General features: G+C 39.9%; 1 protein-coding gene across 7 annotated transcripts in view; it reads right to left on the bottom strand.

Moving 5' to 3' along the window:
• ptprsa (protein tyrosine phosphatase receptor type Sa) overlaps window positions 1-2114 on the bottom strand; it is a 231936-nt gene extending 229822 nt beyond the window's left edge. For 4 of the 7 annotated variants that reach the window (XM_085246284.1, XM_085246287.1, XM_085246286.1 and 1 more), the window contains exon 1: window positions 1702-2113. The gene's annotated coding sequence lies outside the window, so the exon portion shown is untranslated. Of the gene's footprint in view, window positions 1-1701 lie in introns of all 7 variants that reach the window. The other 3 variants (XM_085246290.1, XM_085246289.1, XM_085246292.1) reach the window with 3 other exon arrangements.
• Window positions 2115-14551: the final 12437 nt, after the last annotated feature.

The following is a 14551-nucleotide window of genomic DNA, read 5'->3' as shown; positions in this document are numbered from 1 at the left end:
TGCGCTCATTGCGATCGAAACAAAGAGATGGAACAAGATGGGAAATGCACAACTTCGTGAAAATGATAGACTAAATTGTTTTGTGCCAAATATGGCAAAACCAAGCTCCAAATAAAAATATGCTATTAGAAATAAAAAAAAATGCTGTTAGAAATAAGAAATCGCCTAAAAAGACTATCCTTGCTCTCATGAATAATAAAAAGAATGAATCCGAATGATACATGATGTGTTTGCTTTGCTTTTATAAAAATATTAAACTATGAGAGGAATCATCCAAATCTTATAAAACTTAAAAAATGGTTACTCAGTTTGTAGTCCGTGTCCCGGTGACTGTTTATGTGTATATATATATATATATATATATATATATATATATATATATATATATGTGTGTGTGTGTGTGTGTGTGTGTGTGTGTGTGTGTGTGTGTGTGTGTGTGTGTGTAAAACCAGCTTTTTACATTTTTAGATATGTCTTCAGAGGCTAAACACAAGGTATTTTACGTCAAATGTCAACGGGAGCGACAGGATCTACAGACGGGAGCAAATTCCAATCGTTTCGGAGTTTCCAGCTTCAGCAAGGACGTTACTGGCAATTAGACAAAGTCAGTGTCATTGCTGTGCTGACTCCACCTCGGTGGCTCTGTGGAAAGCTCAAGCGACGCACCTCGAAACGAGCCCAAATACGTTCTACAAGCCAGAGGCAACGTGATGCGCAAAAGCAAAAGCCCGTCCAGGGGCGCAGACCAAACGCCGCTCTCAAAGTCCAACACTTACAGGTCACGCTTGAATACTGATCAAACAAGAGATCCACAGAGAGAAAGGGGAAAGAGATACAGGGGACAGAAATGATCGAAAATAACATTTTTATGGTCGATGCCTACGAGAAGAGCTGGATGTGTCCTGGTCTGTGGGCATGCCTATATAGCCGGATTCTAACGAAACGCCTGTCACGATTGACTTGGTCAATGAAACACCCCCCTGTGGAGATGCACTTGCTAGATGGAGAACCCCCTCCCACCACACACACACACACACACACACACACACACACACACACACACACGCGCGCGCGCGCGGAGAGAGAGATACAGAAAGAGAGAGAGAAAGCGAGAGAGACACACCCCCGCCCGAAAAAAACGAATGATTAAGAAATATGGGAAATGTTCCAAAGAAGCTCTATGCTGCGTAAAGAGGAGTAAAAGAAGACCTTAAAGAAATCCTGCTTCGCCTTTCTGCTGCAGAACCACCCAGGCTTCTTTTTTCATTTTGTAATTAAGTGAGTGGGAGAGCAGAACAGAAAAGGGAAGCAGTGCCTGTTGCGACCGTCGTTCGTGAACGTATCCCCGTTATTTAAGCGGCAGATATGCTCTGCCACTATAGCAACACCTTTGCGAGGGCAGAGTCGAATCTCCCGCTGAGTCCGGGACTTTCGAGCATCTCGTTCCGTCGCTAAGCCCCGTTTCAACTTGAACGTGCTTTCTTGCAGTATTCTGAAACGCTTTCTTTGGAGACTTGCCTTATGCTCTGTGCAGGTGTTAAAACGACAGGACAGAAGAGGTCTGTGCGCTCCCAGACCCCATGCCTGATGCTCCCCCCCTTTCTTTTACACACAGATAAAACCATGACATTAAAACCAAGGTCTAGTGGAAGAAAAGTAGCCAAACACTGTTCGGGAAAACAGGCTGAGAAGTCTGCCTACCTTTTGTCGGTGTCGGAGTTCCAGCTTTTATTTATTTTTTCTCTCTCTCTCTCACGCTCTCTCTCAGCTCATAAACCCATCACATCTTCATGTTTAAAACAAACAATAATCCCCGGGTTTGTGTTAAATATGTTCGTCCCCGCGGCAGGTCCAGTCAGGAACCGTACACGGGTTCCCCTGCCGGCTTAAGTAGTGATTTTAAAATCCACCCAAGAGCGCAGGATGCTCAGGACGCGCCTGGGTACGGCAGGAGGAGTCGTTCCCTCAGCAGCAGCCGCCGTGCGCACTTGGAGAAACCAGAGCTCTGTCCGTGCAGAGAAGCTGAGGGAATGATGTCATGCGTCCGGCCCTCCCTCTCCAGCCACCACTCAACTGAAGGCTCTCTCTGTCTTCTCTCCCCCCTCCTCTCATTGCCCCCTTCTTTTATAAAACTACTTTAACATTCTAACTTTATTATCATTACCTTTGTTGGTGTGTTTATTTAATTAATATTTTACTCATTAGCGACTATACATGAAAACTGCTCTAAAAAAGGAAAAATCTAAATTTTTACAATGACCTATTTTGACCTATTTTAACTCAAGATAATTCAGAATTATAATACAACTTTTCCATATATTCCCTAAACAATATCGTTGAGCAGTGGAGTAAAAAACGGGACTTTATGCGTAAGAAGAATTTTTTTTAGAATGCAGGTTTTTGCAGTGCTCTACTCGCTATGATGAAGTCATACAGTTTTTCCCCGCCTTACTAAAGGTTTCATCCAGTAGCATCACCAGCCTGCCTTTACCCGCCATAAGAGGGAAGGTAAGGTAGCATGAAACAGGCCAATGCCTACAGCGCACTGCGTCATGGCAACCGCCCCCTACTTGGTGCAGCAGGGGTATCTTAAAGATAAAGCATCATCTCTTCGTATCAGACTCAAAGGATAAGCTCGTGTGTATATCAAATATTACACTGCGAATGCAAACAATCCATCTCACTGGACTGTTATTTACCCATTTATTTAAACGAGACTGTGGATAAATTGTGTTCTAGTACACACATATTTTTAAACTTCTAAAACACAGTTAACAATAAGTTCTCCATATGATATGAATTTCCTCCCCAGACGATGTAAGGGCAAAATACAAAACTGCAACTACAAGGTGTGACTTAAGAAATGTATTAAACAGAAGCCAGTGTGTGATTCGTTAATATTATAAAATTATTTTTGTTTGGGTTTACTGCAAAACCTTCACAATAGGTAAGAAGACAATGAGGTATTTTCTGCACTTTGCTTCTGACTGCTAACCCCCCCCCCCCAGAAAATGAACAAAAACAGACTGATAAGGCCCAAGAGGACATTTAATCAATCAGCTTCAGTTGCAGGTTTTAGTTAATCAGATATTTTAAGTGACAAAGCTGCCTTTCTCAACTTTGTCTAGTGCCACAGATGCTCTTACAGGGACGACCTTAAATTTAACCTCCTGGAGCCCAGCCACTCATACTTCTCCTAATGCATGGAGTTGCTCCTTGAAGGAGGCACTTAGCCTCAAGTGGCCAAGAAATGGCAGCTGATGGACACTTGAAAACACAGGTTTTGTGTTCAATACATTGCTGCCTTCTATCAGACCATCTTTCCTATCATGCTGTTTTCTGTATTGTGGTGATAGACACACTCTCACTTGTTGTCTCCAGTGGATTTTATATTTATATCTATATCTATCTATCTATCTATCTATCTATCTATCTATCTATCTATCTATCTATCTATCTATCTATCTATCTATCTATCTATCTATCTATCTATCTATCTATCTATCTATCTATCTATCTATCTATATATATATATCTATATATATCTCTCTCTCTCTCTCTCTCTCTCTCTCTCTATATATATATATATATATATATATATATATATATTCTTATTTATATATATATAAGAAAACCTGAAGAACCATGAGCGCTCTTCTTGCCAGTTGATGAGAATTAGCCCTTAGCATCTGTTTGATGCCAAGGGCTAATTCTTGACCTTTTTGATTCCCCTCAGCTTCATGTTCACAACATACTAATATGTACACTGAAGATGTTTTAACATTCTCAGTTTCTCAGAAAAAGGAGAATAGGAAACCACTGATAACAGAATTATTGCCCTCTTTTCATGTGTATGTATATCAGTTATACAATTATGTTTATGGCCTGTTAAACTTTTATTATAAAGAATAAGAAAGATTGTTTCCATCTGTTAATACACCTGTATACAATGCAAATAAAATATGAAAGAGGAATAAAATGCATAGCTATCCAAAGCCAGGAAAAATATGGACATTCATCCTCCTTCAGTGCACTTCATCCTCACCAAAGATTTACTCTGATCCCCATTTTTCAGTCTACAAAGGACAAAAGATGCAATGCATTATGATCCAACCCCTGCTGGATACACTGCATCAAGCCAGATAGAAGTAGAAATACACAGCTACATGTTATAGCTGTGTACTGTGACAGTGTCAAAAATAAGTGGAACAACTGCTATGTGGACTATTCTCATTTGCTTTGCTGTCAGTCTCTTAGAAGACAAAGAAATTCTTTGTAGTGAAGTGAAACAGAGTGTTTAATACAATGAGAACTGTCCACTGTCTGCACTTCTCATGCTGCTTTCTTGAACTTTAATTATTTTTTAGCTTTGTTTTCCTCTTTGGGGTGAACAATTGTCACTCAATTCCTGCTTTTCAGTGACCCAGCAGTCTTCCTACAATTACCGTCACCATGGTCTGACTATGCACCATTGTTTTTTTGTTTGTTTTTTTCCTTTTGGTGGACTGCATGTAATCACATTTCCATACCTGGCACATCCAAGATTTTTCTCCACACATTACAGACTTATAGCAGTAGTTTGACTCATTTCTGTACAAGGGGGGAAAAGAGTCCTTCTCTGGGACTGCATCATCCTTCTCAAACACCTGCCCTCGCTGCTGCACCTCAAATGCAACCTCTCTGCTCAGCCTGCCTTCTGTTGCGTTCTAGTCTGCTTACTACTGGTCCTTAAGACTGCAGTAAGAGCCTCTAAACCTGTACAAGTGAACAATGAAGTTCCTTTTGCTTTCAGTGGGCTCAGATGATCCCTAATAGTTAGAAACTACTGTGAAAACTACAATGTTTCCTAATATGAACATTATGTACATCTGCTGTTCAGTGGAAGTTCAGTCAATGCCTATAGTTTACAACTGCATAATTAATTAATAATTATAATAATAATAAGCGCTCTGATCTTGTAACAATGTACATGCTTTTTCATCCCTTATACAAGCCACACATTAATCGACTTCACAGATAAAATGTAAAGTTGGGTTCTTACACTTCTGCCCAGCCCATGGTGTGCATGGGGGCAACACTTTTTTTTGGTGTTCTTTCCGAGTTATGTTCTAGGCAACACATGTTGTGTAAAAATACCACCTACAGCTGGTATATAATACAGACTGATTATGTGTTTCTCAGACCATGATATCTTGACTAGAGTTGGTGCACGTTGATGTTTGCTTGGTGTTTGCTGCTTGAAGAATAATCAAATAGCATTATTTCACCTGAAGATGAGTGCTTTTTTCAGGACTGTCTGGACCATTTAATATCAAACATAATTTGCACCTGGATCCTCTGTATGCATCCTGTGTTTGCTGCTGGGTGCTACAAGAAATTACATACTCTTTGGTATCTCAGCTCCTCGACCTGATGGATTCATTTTACTCACAGCCACTCATTTGGATTTTACTGTCTATCCAAAATATTTAAAGTAGAACAAAAAGTGATCGGTTGCCTAAGCGAAGCACATTAATTGTCTTATTGAACTTATGTGATAAAAATTTTAACAGTCATAAAGTTAGCATGGTTTTGTAAAGACTAGACTAGAGAGTGTGCATGCACGGGTGCAGTTAAGGCCTTTTAAAGATGGCAGTCCTCAACTAATTTCTGCACGATCTGGCAAAACAGAGGCAAGGAAAACATCCATCAATCCATCAGTAAATAAATAAAAAAAATATAATTTGTGGGCCCAGTGGATCAGATTCCTAATCTAGGAAGTATGGAAGCCTTTCTCTACCCGCGTAGCTGGACATGACCTTTAAGCCAAGCTAAAGCATTTAAGTTCCTCGGAATGATCATTTGATCATCTTTTTCTTATCTTTGCTTTTACTTTAGATAATTGGACGTTCCTTTGATAACATCTGCTTGCACAAGTAAGGGGACACCAGACACTGTGAGCCAAAAGCCAATAGGACAAGCACTTGGAAGTGAGCTGATGATGATCCAAATATGCAGCATGCATTTGAATATTCATGTCTTGGTGTCTCAATTAGTTTTGTTCTCACATGATTCTCCTGCTCTTCACTGCAGTAAAGAAGTATATCATGAAATAAGAAAAGAACGACCCGTTCTAAAATTTGCAAATGGAGATATCTGTTGAGGCTGCTACTAAAACTTAATTTGCTATGTTTCCGTGCGTTCAATTTACCTCGGCGAGACCAATCATTAAAGCAGTTAAGGGAATATTCTCCTGGCATACTGTCTGTTGTAACCTTGCCATGTCTTTGAGGTGGATGAGTCGGAGAGAACCACAGTAATAATAAAAAAAATCAGCTTCTACAAAGTATTAATAGACATCAGTCACACCACTGTGTCTCAGCAACAGTAGCTTTTTAAGGGTTGCATCATCAGCCATGAAAAGACTATAGCTGAATTCTATTTGGGTTTTAATATAAATGTTTCTCTTAGTTAAAAGAGCAGAATTTTGCCTCGAGTATTAAAAAAAGACCATAACATCAGTTTTACACTATGTGGCAAACTCCAATCTGCTTTGAGTTCAATGGAATAATGTTACCTAAACAGCAGAAGGAGCTCATAACAAAATGAAATTATCCCAGTGAAACTGATATTCACTGTCATACAACCAAACTTAATAACAGAATTTTCTGTTGCTATTTATCTGAGGAAGGCTGAAACAGTTCCGGACACTTGATAGGTGGCATTGTTGGGGGCCAGGTGAGTCTCCCTGCATCCTCATAAAATGATTCTTCTTTTTTGTCTTTCTCTATTACTGTCAGCTTTCCTCATGTCTAAATAAAGATAAAAGAAATGATCCACTCTCAAAAACAAGTGAGCCTGCGTCTTGTCTTTAATTTTCTCACAGCACCTCTCTGCTCCTCCAACTTCCATTCTTCAATCACATTTTTTCATTTTTTTCATTTTTTTTTGCACTCAACACTGCTTAACTGGCCTCACTTCTCCATAACTCCTTTTTTTCCTCTCTTCCTCTGTACATTCACCATTGTGTGGGAAATAGACGCCAATCAGAGTGACTGGGTGAGTGGTTTAATTAGAGGAGATATAGTGTTCTGTCACCTTGCACTGAGCACCCGCAGTCAAGAGCCCCTGACTTGAAGAAAAGTCAGACAAGGCCATTCATTGATTGGTGATTTCAGGATTGTTACTTAATCTACAAGATACGAGGGAAGAGCTTTGACTTAGATTAAGGATAAAGGTAATTCACTGCAATGGAATTTCCCTTGCCAAAGCAGAGCCTGTTTGCAATTATGCTAGTCTAATTTTATCAGACAGACAGACAGACAGCAGGCCCAAGAATGCTGTAAAACAAATTAAGTAAAACTGTTGCATTGTCTCTTTAGCTTTAATCAGTGCCTCTGTTTTGTTTGTACAGGCTGTTTCCTATACACCATTAATTTTGTTTGCACTGGTGTTTGACACAGTAAATAACCTCAAAAAATTAAAAAGGCATAAAACAAACCTGGAATTCTAAAGATGTTTACAGACAAAACTTGAACTTAACACAGATAATTGTGGGCATTTGTGACATATTTCACTCATCATTTAACCTCTCTCTTTCTCAAGGTGTCAGAATGATAAGCAAAACACTTAAAAGAAATAGCCAAGCAGCTACACCCACAGTACCAGAAGACGAAAAAGAAACACCAAGCACCAAATCAAAATGGGGGTAAATAAACAGCTGAAACTAACACACCATTTTCCATCAATAAGGAGAACTTGGCCTCAAACACACAGGCTACATACTGCTAAGAACAATGGTATTGTGGCACCAGGGTGCCCCTCTCCCCCAGCTCAAGTACTCCCTGGCCTGACTGCTGAGTGGAGTCAGCTGCAAAGGGTGGCACCTATAAGGCAGGCGTGAGAGAGTGCAAAACCCACCCACACAATAGGCCTAATAGGCTAAAGTGGCACTCCGCTTGCTGTATGCTCCTTTGGATAAAGTGTCCCACAAATGAGATATCCACCTCCCAGCTGTCTGGGTGGCCTTTGATTCAGTAACTAAGGGCGAGCCATCTCGACAATATATATGCATATATAGAAATACATCCTGCTCTGGTACTTTAAAGAAATGAACCATAACTAAACACTTTCTATGCAGATAAATGAGTTATCCCCACCTTTCTGTGCTATACTTATCACAGGGGGAAATAAGTTGTTTCTTTCCTACATTAACATTTAAGACTATTTGAATCACCGCCACCTAAAATATTAAAGGGATCCCAGAGATGTAAAGTGTTATCAGGATTGAGATTGTTAGAAGTCCGGCAATCTTTACACCACAAAGTCAAACATAAAACTGCGTCTTTGTCTGAATGGAAACTTGATTGGTGCAGAAACTAGGGGCCAGACAGCAACTGATTATGCATCTGAAAATGAACATATACGGTAGTTTAAATAGTTTAAATAGGAAATCCATTGTTAGTCCAGTACCAGTATGCATCATTTTTTTTTATGTTAATGCAGGTGATGTAAACAGGAGTATTTCAGAGATAGAATAGATTGGGATACCAAGAGTGTGATTTACCCTGAAGCTCCCTCTTAGTGCTGCAATCCACTCTTGTGTATTCTTTTTATTTTTAAAGTTATTTAATTTATTTTTTATACCTGGATTTTCTGTCTTGCATGAGCCAACACAAGGACAAAGGCAACTTGCATAGCTGTGTAATCCTCTCTAGCTCCTTACTCATTTAACCTGGCTTTTATTTTCTAGCAAACTAACTGCTAGGCTAATGTTGCAACAATATCTGCCTACAGTGCATGTGCTATGATCCAGAACATTAGCTTTACATATTAATGCCTCTAATCCTGTCATTTTCAGATTTGCTGACATTTTATAATAGTCACATGAGTGATGAAGCTCTACGGAAAACTATTAGGATACTTAATCAAATGTCCAATCACATGTTTTGATGAAAGGACTGGCGGGATTCCATACTGATGCTTTATATTGTTGAGAGTTATTGTATGTGATATGAGAGATTTCCTGTATCTGTCTATATGGTACTGGAGTTGAATCAGTCTGTCAGAGGCGGTGCCCTGCCTGTCCAGTAAGTGGTGCAGAGGGTGGTCAGGATAGTTTGTTCACTGACTTCCTCCACAGTCTCCAAATCTCCAAAATGTTGCTGCACAGACTGGGAAAATGCTCTTTCCATTCTTTTATACAGTGTCTGTGATGATCTGTCTTTTGTTCATATGGACATCCAGGCACTCGTACTCCGCCACCAAAACAGCATCCTGTTCCGAGCTAGAAACACGCTGTGTAGTTAGCCTCTTCTGTCTTAAGTTGATCACCATCTCTCTGGACTTATTCAATTTTAGAAGCAGATGATTTCTCCCAGACCATTCCGCAAAATCATCCATTAGTGCTCTGCACTTCTCCTGTTTCCCATCACTTATACCCCCAACCACGGCAGAATGATCAGAGTATTTCTCTAAGTGGCACGACCATGATGAGAACATAATCACTGTATAGTGGGGCAGGTTGCAGAGTGATGCAATTCCTATTGCACTCGTGCTCAGAGATAAAAACAGAAATGCAGATATGACTTTTGGGGAGAGATTCTTTGTTACCATGGCAATCATAGTTTCACCAGTTAAAAGCCCTTGGACCTAAGTATATTTAGCACAGTGAGCAGACCCCAACCAGTTGAGGGCCTCACTAGGTCTGGGTGTACCAGAGGTTTCTTCCTGTTAAAACTCTATTTTCCTTCCTCACTTTAACCAGTTTTAACAAGAAGCTGGGTTTCTATCTGTAAAGTCTGTACCTTACGATGGAACATCCCTTACGATAACTGTTGTTGTGAATGGGCGCTAAATGAATACAACTGAATTTAACTGAATAGAGGATGGCATGAATGCTGTGACATTTAGCAGGAGGAGAATAGCTCTAACTCCCAATTCACACCAGAGGCAACACTTCAGCGCTATGGAGGTGCTATACAATCAAGCCTTCCTTCAAACCCATGGTGACTCTGGCTTTTCCTTTACAGCTCAACCGTCAGTTCACTTTTCATCACCATTTAAAGTAATTTAAAGTGACCCTTTAAATGTCTGAATAAAACTTACTACAGTCACTTCCTTCATAACTTTGTCATCCATGCAGTTCCTGCAATGTTTGCAAGGGCACAGGTCTCTTTAACAGAACCCTCTACTCTAGTAATCTAGATACAGGTGATTAGGTTTCTTCAAATTTCCGTCAGGTTAAAATAGAGTGTCATCAACTTCAAACACACTACATATATTCATAAATAGTTGATAATTTTTTTTCCACTAAAACAGGAGTGGTTGTGATTTACATTGTAAATTAGTAGTTGTAATTATACTTTGCAACATGAAAATAACAACAAGAGCAAGTGCAGATGTCAGCCTGTTATGGCATTATTGTGATGTTGTAGGGCAGCGGTCCCCAACCCCCGGGCCTTGGACCGGTACCGGTCCGTGAGTCGTTTGGTACCAGGCCGCAAGAATTGAGGCTCAGGTGTGAAATGTATGGTTTTCAGGGTTTTTATCGGTGTTCAGCGTTATTTTGTTATCGTTTTTATCGTTAACTCGGTTTTCCTGGGTCTTTTCACGTGTGTTATGTGTTATGAATAAATCTTCTTTTTTTCGGTACCGGTACTAGTTTTATTTTGTTGTATTTATCCGCGACACCTTAAAGGCCGGTCCGTGAAAATATTGTCGGGCATAAACCGGTGTAAACATACACGGCAGACCCAGTGGCATTTTGATGCTTTTTATTAAAGCTTTGACGGTTGCTGTCCACAATACTCACAGAGCTGCAGCTCTCCCGCTGCCCGCTCAACACTATCACAACAACCCAACCACAGGACCCAGTACAATATTTAATTCGGCGGGGCGTGATTGCGGATGCCGTGCAGGTGCGTCCGCCTCCTCTGCACGGCACCGCAGGCCACGCCCCGCCACAACCGGTCTGTGGCGCAAAAAAGGTTGGGGACCGCTGTTGTAGGGCACCATATTTAAAAAAGAAAAGGTGTGTTGTACAGCGCTCTCCATGCCCTTTCATATGATATATTATTTCATATGGTTTCATAACATTTTTTTCAAGGTCAACTTTAATGTTGTAAATTAGCTTTTACATGTGTAGCGTTTCTTGTCCTCTTTAACATGCTTGTGCTTTGTAGAACTATCTTTTTTTTTCAGAGAACAGTGACTCAGAATAAGCCTCATGGCTCTCTAAAGGGCAAAAAGCAGGGTGACAATCATGCTACCCAAACACAAGAGAGATGCTATTAGATTTAGATTTGTTGAAACAGAGAAGTGACTGCGAGAACATAAGACATATTTTGCTTTGTTCACATTATTTTGCTTGCTATAGCAATTGATGTGACTGAACTTGTCTTCTTTAAGAAAATAGTAAATATAAAGGAGTAGATTAAGTATGTCCAAACTAAAAAATAAAACCAGGGAACATGAGACAACTGAATAAGAATTTAAATTAAAAAAATAAAAACAAAAATGATCTGAAGAAGAGAACAGAGGCCAATAGGTAATTCACTAAAGTCAGGATATGCAAATATACTAAACATACTTTAGTAAAACATTTATAAGATGAATGAGACTGAACTCTGATCTCGACAGGTATTTTCAGAGACTCGGAGCCCTGACAGCAAAAGTAACCACCTCTTGACTTTAGTCTGGCAACAGGGACAGGCAAGAGGGCCCACCTTGGGGGTTCTCAGGGTGAGTGAGGGCTCATTAAAATGTAGAAGCTCTCCAGTGTCAGTGAGGGCTTGCCTATGAAGTCTTTAAAGAGTAATCAATGTTCTCATTCTTCTTGTTTCAAATTTTCTAAAACTTGAGGATGGAGAGAAGTAAAATATCTAAATTTCCTGGTTTTTAGTGCTGCATTGTTGGGCGGCCAGTGTGATCACACTTGTAGATGTTGGAGATAAAAGATGTATAATATTTTCAGTGTTCCTGAAGAAATGCATGGTTTCCTAACTAAGTGCAAGTAATACATTAAGCATTTTCACTTTAAGATAACTGAAATATGTTAACAATATGAAAATAAGGTATATACACCATCGGCACATCATCCACCTGAAGCAAGTAAGGAAAAGGAGACAGTCCAACATCTCTCCAGGAGTTCAGCACCAGGGCCTTCCTGTGTTGGTAAGCTGATAAAATCAAAATGTCAAAGAACAAATTTTCATGAAAAATATCAAACAGACTGAAAGCAACACTACACTATGATTATGACCAAAAAATTCACAGTATCACAACATACATAGGATAAATAATGCAATCAGTCAAATGTATCTTTAACTTTGTTTATTGTGTATTTCTTCCTTATTTAGACCAATGAGTTTCTATAACTGTGGAAAGGGTACAAAAAGAACACTTAATGCCATTTCTAGCTACCTGCTTCATACTTTTTCTGCTGTGGAACAATCTGCAGCTCAATTGAGGTGAAGGTTGAGAACTGACTCCTTTTGCTGTTACTATTAATCAGCTCTTCTTGCACTCTAGACTGCCACCCAGCACTCCAGCATTTTATCAAACCAACAAACACCCACAGAGGCTATACCACACTTTCTTCAACTGCAGGTAAAGTGCTTTGCTTTTGTCTTTCATTTCCTCCCCTGTGATTTTGCTCAACGTAACAATACTCCGGGAGTTTCTAGCAAACTATTTTCTGCTGTTCTTCTTCTTTCTCTCCATTACTGCCACCTGCTTTGTGGGAGTTTTGACCAGATAATTATTGGCACTGCATATTTTGATGATATTATCATATGTAGATATGACATCAGTATTAAATATTCCTCTTTTTTCTGTGCTTATTTTCTCAAATAACTAACCCCTTTCAAAAACAGCAAGGTTAGGTTTAGGAAAATGGTATGTTTTTAGGTATGTTAGAGAGATAACTAAAATTGCTTTGTGTATTTGTCCATTGATCTTAACATAATTCGGATTTAAGGTCCTATTTGGCTATGAAACCTCATATTTTGTACAATGCGGTAAGGACCAATGGATGGAAGAGACCTGTCAAATGCCCTATGGTGTGGTATAAGTAAAGATTTTGCTTTTGCCCATGGTGAAAGTCAGTGAGCAGGTAACACGACAGTATGAAGAGTGCAGGTCGTGATAACAGAGAATAGAAATAGAAATGCTGCTGTACAGGGCGATAAATTGTCTATAACACAGGCTGTGTGAGGGTGCTGCTGTATACGGGAGCCACTGAGAGGCTCTTGGCTCATTAAGTTGAGGCACTGAGGTGAGTGGGTGTGGGAGCGAGTGAGTATATGACACGACGAAGCTTTGATGCGCTGACAGGTAGAGAGCTCATTCTCTTGCTCTTCCCCTATCATCATTCCCTCTTTTCACTTCGTGCGCATTCTCTCACTCTCGATAAACTCACTACCAGATGAATTATTGTTCCCCGTTTGGTGTTTTCACCGTTTCACTCGGTGTAAGCGCTTTCTCCTTCCTTCTCTGCTGTATCGCCACCTCATTTGCTTTTTCTCACTTTCTCTCAGTTGCTGCTTTCTCCCCCTCACTGTGCTCTGTGTGGATATCTATAGCAGCAGCCTGACAGGACATTCAGGTGGGCGAAGGTGTGAACATCCCTCAGAAAAAAATAAATAAAATAAAAATAAAAGGCCACAGAAGATGATATCCGTGTAAAGGCAAGATTGGCTTGTCATAATAGCAGTTCAGAAGATTTATAGAGTTTGGCCTGGATTAGACAGTTTTGGGTGGGCTTGTTTGAATTCATTTTACACAAACAAGTGTAAATGTGTATTTTGTGCCCACTGTGGTTGGATGCTGTATTGGTCCTGGATTGTGAAAAAAAAGACTGTTATACCCTCCAGGTTACATGTCTGTATCACTCTCTCTTCCACAGTCACAAACATTTGTGAAAATACAAGCGGAGTACTCAGCATGCACAACCCCACTTTTTCCATGCCTAGTTCCAGGAAATAAGTTGACAGATTAAAAGTTCTAGAAAGTTTAGTTATTGATAGTAGCAACAACACAATTGCAGAACCCCTCAGTGCATGCTACTGAGCCGGGGTATGGCATAGTGGATCTGTAGACGTACCACAGTGTGCTTCAAGCAGGAATATTTTTAGCTGAGAACAGTGTTGGAGTTTGCATAAATTATTGGAGATATAAGTGCACTATTATTGAGAATTTGTCTCCCTAAAAAGAGGCAAAGTACAGCAGTAAAGTCTAAAAACAGCATTAAAAATTCAACAGATAATTCAGAAAATTAAACATCACATTTGTGGGTGCTTTTATCCAAACTGCCTCAGAGTTTTATTGCTGCAAACACTATGAACGAAACCTTTAACCCTGACATTTGTAGTGTCATGCTCTGCTAAACAACACCGGAGCCACCCTGACCTACTTTAACATTATACACAGCAACTTGATATACTGTATTTGTAAGGGGAAAAAAACCCAGGGAGTCAGCGAGTTGGAGTATAGCTCATCACTACATTATCACCCAACCTTTGCTTACCCTCTTCGCTCCACTAGAACTACCTGCAAAACAGCATCCCTCTCA

Source organism: Mchenga conophoros, linkage group LG15 (genome assembly GCF_057382185.1).
Source record: "Mchenga conophoros isolate Kocher_MC1m ecotype Shallow Benthic linkage group LG15, M_conophoros_male_GT1.1, whole genome shotgun sequence".
Classification (NCBI taxonomy): Eukaryota; Metazoa; Chordata; class Actinopteri; order Cichliformes; family Cichlidae; genus Mchenga; species Mchenga conophoros.
The sequence above is the reverse complement of the archived record's forward strand: the minus strand, read 5'-3'. Positions and strand labels throughout refer to the sequence as shown.